Source organism: Microcaecilia unicolor, chromosome 2 (assembly GCF_901765095.1).
Source record: "Microcaecilia unicolor chromosome 2, aMicUni1.1, whole genome shotgun sequence".
Classification (NCBI taxonomy): Eukaryota; Metazoa; Chordata; class Amphibia; order Gymnophiona; family Siphonopidae; genus Microcaecilia; species Microcaecilia unicolor.
The window spans coordinates 635,373,539-635,390,901 of NC_044032.1; the positions used below are offsets into that span (position 1 = coordinate 635,373,539).

Genomic DNA, 17,363 nt, shown 5'->3' on the forward strand with positions numbered 1-17,363 from the left:
TTTGGGGCACCTAAATGGATGTGCCCAGTTATAGGTAATGCAATTCTCACAATTACAGAAACAGCATTATGGTGCTCTACGGGTGGCATCTCCTGGTTTATGTTGATCCTATCCAACCTTCCCCACTGAAAGTAGTTCGTCATAGAACTCCAGTTTACATACCCAGATAACCAGCTCACACTCATCCTTCAGCCCAGTCGACAGCTGTTAAGTCCTTACAAAGCTAAGATCCAGCCCTAAGCTCTGCTTTTTCCATTCAAACCAGCAGTTCAAGCCTGACTCACACCCTGTTGTTCTTTTATTATTTAGTTATTGCACAATCACAGATGTTTTAATTTAATATAGCAAAACATGTCTCTGTGTTATGCCAACCGTATATGGCATTTCATAATGAAAAATCAGTGGTTCTATAGTTTTATGCCTACAAAATCAACTTTAAATTATCATGAATTCCCTATTTATTTAAAGCAAAAACCTCTTTAGCAGGTTGGATTCTGTTTGCTAAGTGCTAATATAAATGCCTAAAACAACTATATAATATGTTTAATTTTTATTAGGTAATGCGTATTAATAGGCTCTTCTATGCAAATCCCAAAGTTCCTAACATTTCTGTTCTACAACCCTGTCTCTACTCTGTTGCACTTTGACTTTCTTCACATAAACTTGTTCTGAATCCTAACAAAACCATCACCTGCTGGTTTACCGGCCGCATATCTCAGGAAGACTTCCTTTCCCTTCAGCTTCTATGGTCCACCATGCAGCTGTCTTTGCTGTATAGTTCTTGCATGGAATAGCTTCTATCCATCCACAGAATCTATCTACGATGGCAAATTAAAATTTAAATCCTTCCCTGGTCACAGGTAGGTCTTCTATGAAATCTTTCTGCAATATGGACCAAGGTCATAAGTATTGCCACACCGGGACAGACCAAAGGTCCATCAAGCCCAGCATCCTGTTTCCAACAGTGGCCAATCCAGGTCACAAATACCTGGTAAGATCCCGAAAAAGTTCAATACGTTTTATGCTGCTCATCCCAGAAATAAACAGTGGATTTTCCCCATGTCAATTTAAAAATGGTCTATGGACTTTTCCTTTAGGAATAAACTAAAGACTCAGTGATGAGGAAGAATTCCCTAACTTTCCAACTTGCACATTCACAATCAAGGGTATTCACAATTATAGACACACTTGTGTTTAAAGGAAGAAAAGCCGTTATATGGATTTGTTATAAAAGACTTGAACCTGAAGCAATGGGGTAGGTATATTAGGGGACTGAATCCTCTGTATCTAGGACAAGCAACTAACAGGCCTGCCTTTGATCTTTAGTCAAGATCGGGAGGCGGGGCTGGTGGTTGGGAGGCGGGGATAGGGCTGGGCAGACTTATACGGTCTGTGCCAGAGCCGGTGGTGGGCAGCAGGACTGGTGGTTGGGAGGCAGGGATAGTGCTGGACAGACTTGTACGGTCTGTGCCAGAGCCGGTGGTTGGGAGGCAGGGCTGGTGGTTGGGAGGTGAGGATAGTGCTGGGCAGACTTATACAGTCTGTGCCTGTGCCAGAGCCGGTGGTTGGGAGGTGGGGCTGGTGGTTGGGAGGCGGGGATAGTGCTGGGCAGACTTATACGGTCTGTGCCCTGAAGAGCACAGCTACAAATCAAAGTAGGGTATACACAAAAAGCAGCAAATATGAGTTATCTTGTTGAGCAGACTGGATGGACTGTGCAGGTCTTTTTCTGCCGTCATCTACTATGTTACTATGTTACTATGAGCCGAGCTGCACCTTATCGCAGAGAAAAAGTTGCGGTGAGTTTTATTATTGACTGTTCAATCAGCTAAACAAATATGTTTGGGGAACTTTTGCTATCTCTAGCTCAGTTAGGATTAGTTTTGCTGGGGAGAAAATTGTCATTTTTAGTTTTGCTGAAAAAAAATGTATTCTAGTAACCAGGAATGTCTTCTCTTACTATCCAAAAATTCAATACCCGTATCAATAATTTTGCCTTGTGATTCATTCAATTTGATGCCCAGAAATAAAGCTTTTAATTATTTCAGACTGAGATTGTCTTTACCAGCACCTTTGGGTTAAAAACATAGACTTAGGTAAGGGTTAAACATAACTTTATATAGATGTTTCCCATAACAATTGAAAATTGCTACACTAAAAAATGACCTTAGAGTGCAGGAAAACCCCACATAAGGGTGTGCTAAGGCCATTTCTATCACAGGTTAGTATCCCATAGAGAATAATAATGCCTCTGTGGCAGGATACATTGATAAGGGAAGGTGTATTTGAACCCAGACTGAAATTAAGTAGGTCCTTCCACCTAATGGCTGATAGAGGGAATAGTTGGAAATGAAAGCATAATTGCCTCAAATCTTGAGGTTCTAGGTTGGAATAAAAAATGGGTCCGGTAGCTAGTGTGGAACCTTCATAATCCACCTAGGTTCACCTCTCTGGAATCAACCATATTTATGCTCTGTTTTCAATATTGTGCAAATCATTCCACTTACAAAACTAAATGCTGTTTCTGGCAGATTCAATGAAGCAGGACCATACTGAGCTATAGTTACATCCTATGGGGCGCTTTTACTAAGCCGCATAAGCGTCTACGCGTGCCCAACGTGCGCCAAAATGGAGTTACCGCCCGGCTACCGCGTGGCTCTTGCGGTAATTTCATTTTTGGCGCACGTCCGATATGCGCGTGTGAAATCATTTTTATATTCGGACGCGCGCCAAGTGGCATTTGATGCACATAGGTCATTACCGCCCGGTTACCACATGAGACTTTACCGCTAAGTCAATGGCTGGCGGTAAGGTCTCAGACCCAAAATGGATGCGCGCCAATTTTGATTTTGCCGCACATCCATTTTCGGCAAAAATTTTTTAAAAAGGCGTTTTTTGCAAGCGCGCTGAAAAATGGATCTGCGTGTACCAAAAACATGCGCCTACGCTTCCACAAGCCATTTTTTCAGAGCACCTTAATAAAAGGACCCCTATGTGACTTGTTCACTGCCCCTCCTCCCCCTGCCTGCTTTGCCACCACCAATGGAAGGAGACAGCTGATCGAAAATTTGGCATTTGGCATTTGGTCTTTCAGGACCACACTGCTTGCACAGCCCTTGGTATGGTGGTGATATGAAGTATTGACTAATCATTTCCTTGATTATAAAGCAATTAAGTCTCAACTCTTGTTTGTAATAATCCAATTTGCCATGGCTCAGGTTTTTCCAGATTAAGTTCATGCAAAACATAGAAAGCATAACTAACATTGAATATAATTTGTTACGGTTTAATGAAAACATTTGTTCTAGACTTGTTTTTTTTAGCATAGATATATAAAGAAGCTTGTTCATGTGGAAATTGCTTTCCAGATTTCACCAACAAAATCTAATGCATTAAGTAATGTTTAATTGGCATTTACAACAGATTGACAATATTCACACAAAAAAAAGATTAGCAATTAAAGTGTTTCCATGTAACAATCATTAGAGAAAGATTTAAAAGCAAACATTGGACTGGTGAGTTAAAACTTAGATTCCTATTTCTTCTTGTTTGTTTCTAATTATTTCAAAAATGATTTCTCCATTCAGAAATATGCATTTTGAATTTATGCATTTTGTATACACTTTATTGTACTGTCTTTGATTGAAAGGGTTGCGTATAAGCTGTGACTTTAAATTAAGAAAAATACATTCAATTATTGATGAACAAATGCATTATCATTTTTGATAAAACAAAATTAAATCCTGTTTTGCTCTCCGTATTCCTTTATGCACACACTTGTTCAACCATGATTGCAGCAAAGTAATGTAAAACTGGGAAGCATAATCCCATAGTTTTTTACATCTGAGTGGTGACTCCCCGAATTCTATATTTGGCGCACCACCGAGTAGCATACGCTAAATCGTGTGCATGGCCGATGTATGTGCACTACTCAATTAGTTAAAGAGCATATTTGTGTTGATCATTGGCCAATAATGACCAATGATCAACACTAATTGGCAATAATTCGAATTTATGTGTGCATATTTTTATGGGTATTCTAAAAAGACGCACATGTAAAATTCAAGTGAACATTGTGAGAAGGTATGAGGCTGTCCTATATGGTGTAGGCCACTAGAGGGCGCTAGAAGAAGTGGAGGTCACTAGGACCGGGGAGAGCCCTGGGAGGTCCACAGGTGTAGGAGATGTATGGGCTGGGTCCTGGGTAGCTAATTAACCACTTTATACCCCACCTGAGTGTGAAAGGAAGGGAGGTGAGCTAGCAGCAGAAGAAGAGAGAGCCCCTGAAATATACTGGCTAACCTTATGGACTTGGGGTGGACTGGGTGTCCAAAGGAGATCAGCAGGCTGAAAGTCCTGGGGTAAGAAGTCCCTAAAGCATTAGTGTTTGACTGTGTGTCCTCAGTACTTATAGGAACTGTGTGTTCAGTGGAGGGACTGTGTGTCCGAAGAAGAAAAGACTGTGTGTCTAGAGCTGTGTGTTCAAAGAGGGACTGTGTGTCCGAAGAAGAAAAGACTGTGTGTCTAGAACTGTGTGTTCAAAGAGGGACTGTGTGTCCTAAGGCCTAAGAGAAGCAGGCTGCAAAGCCTGGGGTTGAGAGTCCCCAAAGTATTGATATAGTATTGAGCCCATGTATCTGTGTGGGGAGGCTCAAGGTGAAGATCTATGCAAGCATAAAGTGTTAAGCTAGAAGAAGTGTGCCCAGGGGCTGGAATAAAGAGTTGCCTGAGAAATATGCAGTTGGTGAGACCTGCTTAATGTGCTGAGTGGAAACCAGGTCACCCTGAGTGAGAAGGGGTAGCACACTAATCTGCATATGATTTGCATATTGAGAACCAGGTCACCCTGAGTGAGAAGGGGGATCGGTAAGGGAAGGCTTTTTTACATTCAGTTAGTGGGACCAGTGCACTACGAATGCTGGCTCCTCCCACAACCAAATGGCTTGGATTTGGTCGTTTCTGAGATGGGCATCCTCGCTTTCCATTATCGCCGAAAACCAAGGATGATCATCTCTAAGGTCGACCTAAATTTCATGATTTGGGCGTCTCCGACCGTATTATCGAAACAAAAGATGGATATCCATCTTGTTTCGATATTACGGGTTGCCCCGCTCTTTTACAGAGTCATCCTTAGAGATGGGCGCCCCCTTCGATTATCCCCCTCTGTGTTACACACTCTGAGCCCCTACTTGACTGACTGTACATTTGTCCTTTAGATTGTAAGCTCTTTGAGCAGGGACTGTCCTTCTATGTTAAATTGTACAGCACTGCGTAACCCTAGTAGCGCTCTAGAAATGTTAAATAGTAGTAGTAGTAGTAGATTTGGGCGTCCCCGACCGTATTATCGAAACAAAAGATGGACATCCATCTTGTTTCAATAAAACGGGTTGCCTAGTGGTTAGGGTGGTGGACTTTGGTCCTGGGGAACTGAGGAACTGAGTTTGATTCCCGACACAGGCAGCTCCTTGTGACTCTGGGCAAGTCACTTAACCCTCCATTGCCCGCCACATTGAGCCTGCCATGAGTAGGAAAGCACGGGGTACAAATGTAAGAAAAAAAAAAATAAATGACGGGGTCGTCCTTAAAGATGGGCGCTCCCGTTCCCCCTCCACGTTTCTTACCGCATAGCCATTTCATTTTTAGAAAAATACAGCCTTTTATCCACTGTGGTAAAAGGAGGCCTCAGCGTGCAGCAAAAACACGAGCTGATGCTAGCGCAGGGCCCCACAGCTTAGTAAAAGGGCCTCTAAGTTCTCCAAACCTCTTCTTAAATGTATCTAATTTAATTCCAATTTCTTTTACTATAAATTTAATTTTATACCTAGCAGCTCCACATGAACTAATTAATTAACGTTACTTGCATCTCCCAATCCTGCTATTAAATGCTTCCTTCTTACAACATAAACTTTGAACTAATTTCCATGGCATTAATTGTTCTTGTCTTTATTTATTTTTTTTTTCATTTCACTCCCTTTTCCCACCCCATCCCACATTATTAATATGCTACCCGGGCGGCATACAGTTCAGCTGGAGCCATGCCAATATTATATTGCCCTCAGGAAATTCCTTGGGCTTCCTTAACATTAGCACTTGCATCCACTTCCATACTGACTCACAAATTAACCCCTTTGTTTACTAAGCCATGCTAGCTGCTGCCGTGCTGCAATGCTGACACAGCTCATTCAAATTGAATGGGCTATGTCAGCATTAGCGCATGGCAGCTGCAGGGGCGTAGCCAGCCTTCCGTGGGGGAGGGGTCCAGAGCCCTGGGGGAGGGGCACATTTTAGCCCTCCCCCGGCGCCGCCCCCCCCCCCGCCGACATTGCCGCCCCCCCTCCCGCCGCCGCTGCAGCCTACCTTTACTTTTGCTGGCGGGGGATCCCACTCCTCGCCAGCCGACGTCTTCTTCTCAGTCGTTTCCTGCTCTTCAATTTGTTTGCTGACGTCCTGCACGTTGTATGTGCAGGACGTCAGAGAACAGAACTGAGTCTGACGTCCTGCACGTTCAGGACGTCAGCAAACAAATTGAAGAGCAGGAAGGACTGAGAAGACGTCGGTTGGCGGGGAGTGGGATCCCCCGCCAGCAAAAGTAAAGGTAGGCGGGGGCGGGTTCGCCGGGAGGGGGGTCCGGGGGTGAATCTGCGGGGGCCCCGGCCCCCTCAGGCCCCACGTAGCTACGCCACTGGGCAGCTGATAGCATGGCATAGTAAACAGGGGGTAAAGTACACAACTGCCATCTTTCATGGAAGAAAACTTGGCCACAGCTTTATTTTAGTATCAACCAATTAAAAAATAAGTACAAACTATTAGTTAACAAGTGACCTTCAGATGTCTTTACCATCTATGTTGCTAATCGGTGCTGAACTAGCTGCTGAAATTCGATCAGATATATTTTGTTATTCATCATATGAATTGCAGTGAGACCTGTGTGTTGACAAGGCCTAACCTCAGCTTGTGGAGGTCTCACATACAAGCATCTCAAACCACAAAGAAAATAGTAACTCATATCATAAATGCAGGCTGCTTGCCAATTGTTCGTCTTTTCCCACCAAAGCGATCACAACCTCCAGCTAGTTATCGCTCCGCCCCAAAATCTGAAGCTGCGGCCAACTGAGGTCAAGAATTGCCTCCAGCAAATCTTGATTAGAACTACAGAAAATATGTAATCCTATTTCTGATAAATGAATACCATCAGGGTGATAAAGCCCTGGATAGTTAATTGCTAATAATTCATGAGTGAACAACCATACTACCCAAGGATCCCACAAATATAGCTATCTCCCAGTTCACTCTTAACTAAAGGCACTCAATGGCCTGAACTTTCTAAGCATCCCTCCAAACTAACCTAGTAATTATCTGTGACCAAACTAGGCGAATACAAGGAAATTGAAATGCCAGACACAGAAAACTTCTCATCATAGATCAACCCTTTTTACATAATCCCAGAAATACAAGTAAAGTACAGGAACTCTTTGATTTGTCATCTGCTAGAGAAATGCCAAACTCAGTAGCCACATTGCAAAACACTAACATTAAATGTGCACACTGATCGGAAACCGCCACACCCCCAAAAAGAAAATCACCTAGATAATGTACAAGACAAGATGATCCAACCCATTGCTCTGTTACCAGGGGCGTAGCCAGACACCCAATTTTGGGTGGGCCTGGGCCCAAGATGGGTGGGCAGAAGAACTCCGCCTTGTCCCACAAGTGATTTGGTCTCTCCCTCTCTCGCCTGCATGCCATATGGTCTCTGAAACATCCCCCCTCCTTCGCATACCCACTTAAATAGCAGATTTTCACCGGCAGCGAGCAGCAACTAATACACACTGCTCATGTTGGCCCCACAGCTTTCCCTCTGATGCAACTTCCTGTTTCCGCATAAGTGGGAATGCATGAGAGGGAAGACTGTGGGGTCGGTGCGAGCAGTATGTAGCAGTCGCTGCTTGCTGCAGACAAAGATCTGCTATTTACAAGGTATGCAGGAGAGACAGTTGTTGGAAGTTTTCGACTGGTGGGGCTTGGGGATCTCTGCCAGCCACATCATAGGTGTGCTGGTGGTTGGGAGGCGGGGATAGTGCTGGGCAGACTTATACGGTCTGTGCCCTGAAGAACACAGGTACAAATCAAAGTAGGGTATACACAAAAAGTAGCACATATGAGTTATCTTGTTGGGCAGACTGGATGGACCGCGCAGGTCTTTTTCTGCCATTATCTACTATGTTACTAAGTTAAATGTATTTAATTCCAATTAATTTTAATAGAATTTTAATTGTATACCCAGCAACTCCACATAAATTAATTAACTAACTTTACTTGGATCTCCCTATCCTGCTATTAAATGCTTCCCTCTTATATCATGAATAAACTTTAAACTAATTTCCATGCCATAATCCTCTTTTTGTTTTCATGCCACCCCCTCTCCCCACCCTATCCCACATCATAACTGTACTACCCAGATGGCATACACTTCAGCTGAAGTGATGCTGATGTTACATTGCCCTCGGGTAATTCCTTGGGCTTCCTTAATATGATCGTTTGGGGATCATACAGTGGAAAGTGAAGGAGCTAATTCCGTTTTTCCTCTAGAGTTTCCCATTTATCATTTTGATGATTGATCTTAGTCTCCCTGTCATTTCCTATCCACATGCTTTAATCAGAATATAGCGATAGAAACCTGGACATATTATTTTTCCCTAGCTCTGAGAAGTTTGTATCTCCTGTATTCAGTTAGGAAGACATCTATCATCCAACTTCTGCACTTTCAGAGAACTGTAATCGACAGGCTTGTTGATATACCTAAGAGTTTCCTCAAGTTTATGCAAGGAACTAGGATGAACTCATGTTTCATTTATGTTCGTTGATAAATATTTAAAAGATAATGTTACGAGGGAGTTTCTACATCACCACTATAATGGCAGATAATATATTAACTGAGCAACTTACTTATCACACTGCAAAGAAAATGGGCTATATGTAAACAATGTATAAATATATATACTGTTGACTTCTAGAGAGATTGATTAATCTGTGGAGGGGGACTATCACTCTGAAGAAATGCTTTGCATGTCATAATGACAATCTTTCCAAACGGTACTTTTGTGAAAAGAAAGGATTGCTTTACAAGTCATCATTCTTAGATCGTTAACCCAGTTGATAAATAGGGCATAGTTGTTATTCAAAATGAGGAACAATATAAGCAAGAGGATTTAAAACAACGGATGGATGATAAATACCAGCTACTTGATCGTGATCCAACTTCTATTTTGCAAAAAGGTATAGCTGAAATTGTTGATTAAGCTATTTTTTTAAATGCCGAAAAAGACTTAAAGGTGCTCATTTTCAAAGCTCATAGGGGTCCTTTTACAAAGGCACGCTAAAAAATAGCTTGCGGTAGTGTAGGTGCGGGTTTTGGGTGCGCACCGATCCATTTTTTAGCACCCTGTAAAAAATGCCTTTTTAATTTTTGACAAAAATGAGCACGGCAAAAAGAAAATTGCAGCACTTTCATTTTGGGTCTGAGACCTTATGCCACCCATTGACCTAGCGATAAAGTCTCATGCGGTAACCGAGCGGTAACGACCTACGCACGCCAAATGCCACTTGGTGTGCATCAATTACGCGTGCCCGAAAATAAAAAAAAATATTTTTGAATGCCCATATCGGATGCACGCCAAAAATGAAATTACCACAAGAGTAACGCGGTAGTCGGGCAGTAACTTTATTTTGGTGTGCGTTGGGCGTGCATAGACGCTTATCCAGCTTATTTTTGAAAGAGATCGCCGGCCATCTTCTGACCCAAATCGGGAGATGGCCGGCGATCTCCTGAACCCGGCCAAATCGGTATAATCAAAAGCCGATTTTGCCTGGCGCCAACTGCTTTCCGTCACGGAGCCAGGCAAACTTCAAGGCAGGGTACAGAAGTTGGGATGGGGGTGTGGTTACGAGATGGCCGGCTTCACCCGATAATGGAAAAAGATGGCCAGCTCAGACGAGTATTCGCCGGCTGCACTTGGTCCATTTATTTTTAGGACAAAGTCTCAAAAAAGTGCCCCAATTGACCAGATGACCACCGGAGGGAATCGGGGATCACCTCCCCTTACTCCCCCAGTGGTCACCAACCCCCTCCCACCGTAAAAAAGAAAAACAAAAATTTTTTTGCCACCCTGTATGCCAGCCTCAAATGTCATACCCAGCTCTCTGACAGCAGAATGCAAGTCCCTGGAGCAGTTTTTAGTGGGTGCAGTGCACTTCAGGCAGGTGGACCCAGGCCCATCCACCTACCTTTTACATTTGTGGTGGTAAATGTTGAGCCCTCCCAAACCCCCCAAACCCCACTGTACCCACATGTAGGTGCCCCCTTGATCCCTAAGGGCTATGGTAGTGGTGTACAGTTGTGGGGAGTGGGTTTTGGGGGCCTCAGCACACAAGGTAAGGGAGGTATGCACCTGGGAGCAATTTTTTTTTAAATTTTTAGAAGTACCCCCTAGGGTGCCCGGTTGGTGTCCTGGCATGTCAGGGGGACCAGTGCACTACAAATGCTGGCTCCTCCCATGACCAAAGGGCTTGCATTTCGCCGGGTTTGAGATGGCCGGGCTCGGTTTCCATTATGGCCGAAAACCGACGCCGGCCATCTCTAAACCCGTCAATCTCAACATTTGACCTAAATGTTGAGATGTAGCCGGCCCCAAACGTATTATCAAAGAAAAGATGGCTGGCCATCTTTTTTTTAAATACGGTTGGCTCCGCCCCTTTGCAGTGCCGGCCCCGAAGATGGCTGGCCATATAGATGGCTGGCGCTGTTCGATTATGCCCCTCCACATGACTTAGTAAAAGGGCCCCTTAGCCTTATAAAGTTACGTGGTAACCTATGTGACTTTATAAGCCTTTGTGTTTTGAAAATGTTTCTCTTTATATCGCAGGGTAGCGCATTCAAGAATTCTGCTCTGTATACCTTAGCCAAGATATATAAATTATTCACTTGTCCTTCATGGTGACCGATAGGTTTTAGAATACGCTTGTCCAGTTTTGTAGAAATATTTTCAAGCCTCAAGTTTCTCAGAGTACATCCTATAACCATGACACTTCTCATTTGTTTTCAGAGAATTATCAAAGGTATGACAGTATTGCCTGAGATGCTTTACATTACATTTGATACGGGTTCCATTTATACTAATGTTTCCTAGTTACCATCTCTGGAATCATTCATGAAATGTTTGATTGCCATCCGGCACATAGACAAACACCATCTTTTGTAATGATGTTAGCCATTAATGCTTTGAGTATAAATTACTTTTTCTTTGATAATGTTTTATTTTCAGAAACAGAGAACAGAAATGGGGGCCACAATGGATTTCTCTGTTGCTAATTTGTATGTTTCATCATTTGAGAAGAAAATTTTTGAACACTGCAAGGAAGGAATCCTTCACTGTGTGGCTCTGGTGCAGCTGTATCAGCTGTCTCCCCAGTACCTCTGCTACTGATAGTTATATGCACACTGAATACACTCCAGGAATTACATGCCAGCAGGGCTTTATTTGTGGGGGTACTTGGGGGTACTGAGTACCGGCACCTTTTCCATTGTCTGCTAAAATTGACCCAAGGACCTCAAGTTTTAATGAAAGAGCTCAGGCTCTACACACCAATTCTGCCTTGTGGGTTCTGTGACTGGTTGCAGGGGGCCTGGCTATTGTGGGGTGGATCCCTCAGTGATCACCCCACCCTTGAAGGGTGGCCTAGCATTTGAGTACCAGTACCTTTTTTGCTAGAAAAGATGCACTGCATGCCAGAATACTGAATATATTGTTCTGTTTAATTAAACAGAACAATATTTTCAGTATTCTGGAAATATAGGAGAAGTACTTTAACACTTGGTTTCCAACCCGTGTTGGTTTCCCCCAATGCTAGACGGGGGGGGGGGGGGGGGGGGGGGGGAGGCTAGGACAGACCTAGCTCCCCCATCTAGCATCTTCCTGTTGATCATGTGAACAAATATGTTCAGCATCAAGACATTGAAGATGGATCACAATGCTGTACTGAAGCTTTCATTTCGACATTTAGATACGTTGTTTTTTGGCTCTAAAGTTCGGATATTTCCTGATCTCTCAAAAGAAAGACGGAAAAGGCGTAAGGCCTTTCTGGCCTTTCGACCAAGGATTTTGGCCTTGGGCGCCAATTTTGTCTTGACATTTCCTTGTTTATGTTTTCTGCTATTTCAGGGTAAGCAATTTCAGTTTTTTTGAACCTAAACAATTGGAGAATTGTCTTGTAGTTAAAGAAGGAATAAATGTCATAGTATAGTCTCAAACAAACACTGAATAGACAGGCTTGGGAACACTGTTTGGGTATGCAATAATCGAATGATATATATTTTTTTATTGATTTATATTTTCTTAATTCTTGGATCCAACAATATTGTGGATGAAAGTGTTTTTCTTTTTCCTGTTTATATTACTACTAGCCGTTGAGCCCGTGAAAACGGGCTACTTTTGGAATGGGGGGGGGTTCCGAGCCCCCCCCCCCCGGAGTCGCCGCCGCCGCCCCTCCACCCGGCCCGAGCAGCACTGTAAACTTACATCAGCACGCAGCAGCAGGCACATCAGCAAAGCTGCCGTCGGGGCGGGCTTCCTTCTCTGCCTGTGTCCCGCCCTCGTATGACGTAACGTCGGCGAGGGCGGGACAAAGGCAGAGAGGGAAGCCCGACGTCAGCTTTGCTGATATGCCTGCTGCTGCGTGGTGATGTAAGTTCACAGTGCTCGAGCCAGATGGAGGGACGGCGGCGACTCCGGGGGGGGAGGGGGAGCGGTTCCGACGTCTGCAGCATGCCAGTAGAGACTTCCCTCTCTGTCCCGCCCCCATCATCACGTATTGAAGCGGGGGCGGGGCAGAGAGGGAAGTGTCTACTGCGCATTTGCGAGTGAGTATGGTCACTCGCCGTTTATAAGTTTGATGTGTAATTTGCATTGTATATATTGCCATTTTCTATAGTATCTCATTTGTTGCGGGATATACAATTTAAAAGAATAAATAAATTAATTAATTAATTGCAAAATTGTGTTCGGTGCATGCTACCCACGTGCAAAAAATGCTTCTTAGCATTGGAGGTGTGTTTGGGGGCAACTTTCTAGCTCAACATGTTAAAAGGGCTCCTATAATTGTTATCACATCATCTGTGTTAAACTACTGTATATTGCTAGAATCAGTTGTTATTCAGAACAAACCAGCAGCAAAGATCCTAATTCAGTGTTCGTTTTTTCCCATCAGCTGAAGTATTGGATGCACATCACAAAATTAAATGTATTTCTGTAAAATGTTTTCCAGTTATTTATGGCCACATGTTCCAATTTTCAATGATTTTTTTGGCATCTGATAGGCAAGCACGGTTATAATTATTCCCAAACTCCAGAATGTAGATCTCACAATAATTCAACAAATATTATTAAAAGTAAGATTCAAATAGTCACCTTTAGTCATTGGGTTTTAAATTTCATTTATGCTACTGACGTTCTGGATCAGCTCCAGTTCCTCTTTTTCCAGCTCCTCCATTTCAAAAAAGCAATATTTCAAGAAGAGAGACAACATAAGACATGCATTTGCTGCTGGGTGCTGTGTATTTTATAAAAGTAGAATATTAATGGTCCCTATACCTCAAGGTGGCGGGCAATAATCATAAATCACTAATACCCCACACCAATGTTATTTAAAAAAAAATAAACAAAACTAAAGAGCTTTGTAAACAGCACCATAACAAACTATTCACATCCTTTGTATACACTCCGTTCTTTGGGGTCTTTTTAAGTTATTACATTTTTCAATGACCACAAATGATACATTTTTTTAAAATGGCCCCTCTATGGAGACCTATTGCCGAAGGGCTGTCAAGCCCAGCATCCTATTTCCAACAGTGGCCAATCCAGGTCACAAGTACCTGGCAAGATCCCCAAAAAGTACAATCCATTTTATGCTGCTTATCCTAGAAATAAGTAGTGGATTTTCCCCAGCTCCATTTTAATAATAGCCTATGGACTTTTCCCTTTAGGGAGCCATCCAAACCTTTTTAAACCCCGCTAAGCTAACTGCTTTTACTACATTCTCTGGCAACGAATTGCACATTGAGTGAAGAAATATTTTCTCTGATTCGTTTTAAATTTACTAGTTTGTAGCTTCATCGCTTGCCCCCTATTCCTAGTGTTTTTTTGGAAAAAGTAAACAAACAATTCACGCCTACTCGTTCCACTCCAGCCCTTATTTTATAGACCTCTATCATATCTCTCCTCAGCCATCTTTTCTCCAAGCTGAAGAGCCCTAGACGCTTTAGCCTTTCCTCATAGGGAAGTCGTCCCACCCCCTTTATCATTTTCATCGCCCTTCTCCGTACCTTTTCTAATTCCACTACGCCTTTTTTTTAGATGCAGTGACCAGAACCGAACACAATTGCCATATTAGCTCTACCACAGCTTTGTAAAAGGACCCCATAGTGACTAGGAACAGCTGTAACTATATTACAATTTGCTTATGACAAATATTACAGACTGTGTAAACTGACAACAGCAGTACTTTTGAAATAAACAACATGGAGTTAAGGAAGCCTTTGAAATCTTTCAGAAGAAGTTCATAATTTGGGTATGAGCTGTATATATGTATTAGTTCTTTTTTTTTTTCATAATATGAAAGGGGTGACATTTCCATATCCATAATATAATTTGCTTCCCTCTCTGTGGCTAGATATTTATCTTAACTACAGTGATTGGCATAGGTGATGTTTATCTGAGCAGCTAAATTATGGTTTGCGGGGGAAATTTTTTTTTTTTCTCAACAAAACAAATATGGAGAGCAATCTTCACAGTGGTTTAGAAATAAAAATACATGTACTCCTATAAAATGGTCTTTTGAAAATTACTCACCCTCGGTGAAGGGAAATATTCTATCCTTTGCAAGGAAGCTCCAGGATGTGAAATTACATGTGAAGATCTGGCTATCAGCCAGTTAGCAAAGGGGATTTCCTTCTCTCCCCTTGAACCCTGCCAAGGTTTCTTCCTGCCCTGCCCCACCCAGGTCTTCAAGAGGGCTGATTTCAGGATTATGAAGAATGGTATTACATAAGTACATAAGTAATGCCATACTGGGAAAAGACCAAAGGTCCATCGAGCCCAGCATCCTGTTCCCGACAGCGGCCAATCCAGATCAAGGGCACCTGGCAAGCTACCCAAATGTATAAACATTTTATACAAGTTATTCCCGAAATCTGACACATGTTACATGTTGCTGACCTGAACATGTATACCTTGGAGGAAAGGAGAAACAGGGGTGATATGATACAGACATTCAAATATTTGAAAGGTATTAATCCGCAAAGAAACCTTTTCTGGAGACGGGAAGGTAATAGAACTAGAGGACATGAATTGAGGTTGAGAGGGGGCAGACTCAGGACTAATGTCAGGAAGTATTTTTTCACGGAGAGGGTGGTGGATATGTGGAATGCCCTCCAACGGGAGGTGGTGGAGATGAAAACGGTCTAATACTCACCTCTGAACACAATACGAACAAATTCACTACCATCAACACACCAAAACTGAATCTACCAATTTCGGATACCCTAAAAATTCTTGGAGTTACCATCGATCGACACCTAACGCTTGAGAGTCACGCGAAAAACACAACCAAAAAGATGTTCCACTCAATGTGGAAACTAAAAAGAGTAAGACAATACTTCCCAAGGACCGTCTTCCGTAACCTGGTACAATCATTGGTACTCAGTCACCTAGACTATTGTAATGCACTCTATGCTGGATGCAAAGAGCAAATACTCAAAAAACTCCAGACAGCCCAGAATACAGCAGCCAGACTCATATTCGGAAAATCAAAATTTGAAAGTGCTAAACCCCTACGAGAAAAACTACATTGACTCCCACTCAAAGAACGCATCATGTTCAAAATATGTACCCTAGTTCACAAAATCATCCACGGCGAAGCCCCAGCCTACATGTCAGACTTGATAGACTTACCACCCAGGAATGCTAAAAAATCATCTTGCACATTCCTTAATCTACATTTCCCCAACTGTAAAGGTCTAAAATACAAACTAATGCACGCATCAACCTTTTCATATATGAGCACACAAATCTGGAATGCGCTGCCGCGCAACCTAAAAACAATCTATGATTTAACCAACTTTCGCAAACTACTGAAGACCCATCTCTTTAACAGGACATACAACAAAGATTAACACATATGATCTCCCCCACACGTATCCAATACTGTCTTAAAATGTTCTCTTGTTATTTTACTATCATGTAAATAACATGTAGATTTGAAAATGGCATTTAGGCACATTATTTCCCACCTCCAACTTAAACATGTCAAATCTAGGCTAAAAACCCACCTCTTTGATGTTGCTTTTGACTCCTAAACCTTCAGCTGTCCCCTATCTCTGATATGTCCTGTCTGTCCTAACCCTTATCCCTTACTTGTCCTGTCTGTCATAATTAGATTGTAAGCTCTATTGAGCAGAGACTGTCTCTCCATGTTCAAGTGTGAAGCGCTGCGTACGTCCGGTAGCGCTATAGAAATGATAAGTAGTAGTAGTAGTAGTAGTAGTAACCCAAAATCCTTCTTTAATACCAAACGTCTATTCCCTTCTTATTTCCACTATTCATGATGTATTGTAAGCCACATTGAACATGCAAAGAGGTGGAGAAATGTGGGATACAAATACAATAAATAAAATAAATAAAAATAAACATGCATGGGATAAACACAAAGGAATCCTGTTTAGAAGGAATGGTTCCGTGTAATCTTAGTGGAATTTGGGTGGCAACGCCGGTAATTGGAAACAAAACGGGAGCTGGGCAGACTTCTACGGTCTACGCCCTGATCGTGACTGAATAGATAGGGATGGGCTGGTGTGTAAATTTTAAGGGGCCTCGATGTTAGCTTCAGAACAGTACAAGAACAGTACTGGGCAGACTTCTATGGTCTGTGCCCTGAGAATGGCAAGGACAAATCAAACTCGGGTATACATATAAAGAATCACATACCATGTAAAATGAGTTTATCTTGTTGGGCAGACTGGATGGACCGTACAGGTCTTTATCTGCCGTCATTTACTATGCTACTATGTTACTATGACACACGGCAGCTACGTGCATCAAGTGGCATTTGATGTGCATAGACCATTACCACCCGATTACTGCATGAGACCTTACTGCTAGGTCAATGGCTTGCGGTAAGGTCTCAGACCCAAAATGGTTATACGGCAATTTTCATTTTACCGCACGTGTATTTTCAGCAAAAATTTTTAAAAAGGCACTTTTTATAGGTGCGCTGACAAAGAATTCTGCGCATGTCTAAAGCACGCGTCTACA

At 42.6% G+C, this 17,363-nt stretch overlaps 1 long non-coding RNA gene across 1 annotated transcript; it reads right to left on the reverse strand.

Annotated features, from left to right (window-relative positions):
• Positions 1–441: 441 nt before the first annotated feature.
• LOC115463130 lies at positions 442–16,673 on the reverse strand. Its single transcript, XR_003941000.1, has 4 exons — positions 16,601–16,673; positions 6,732–6,737; positions 6,083–6,089; positions 442–454 (listed from the first exon to the last, which is right to left on the reverse strand). It is a non-coding gene; the product is annotated as an uncharacterized LOC115463130 (long non-coding RNA).
• Between the last annotated feature and the right edge of the window lie 690 nt (positions 16,674–17,363).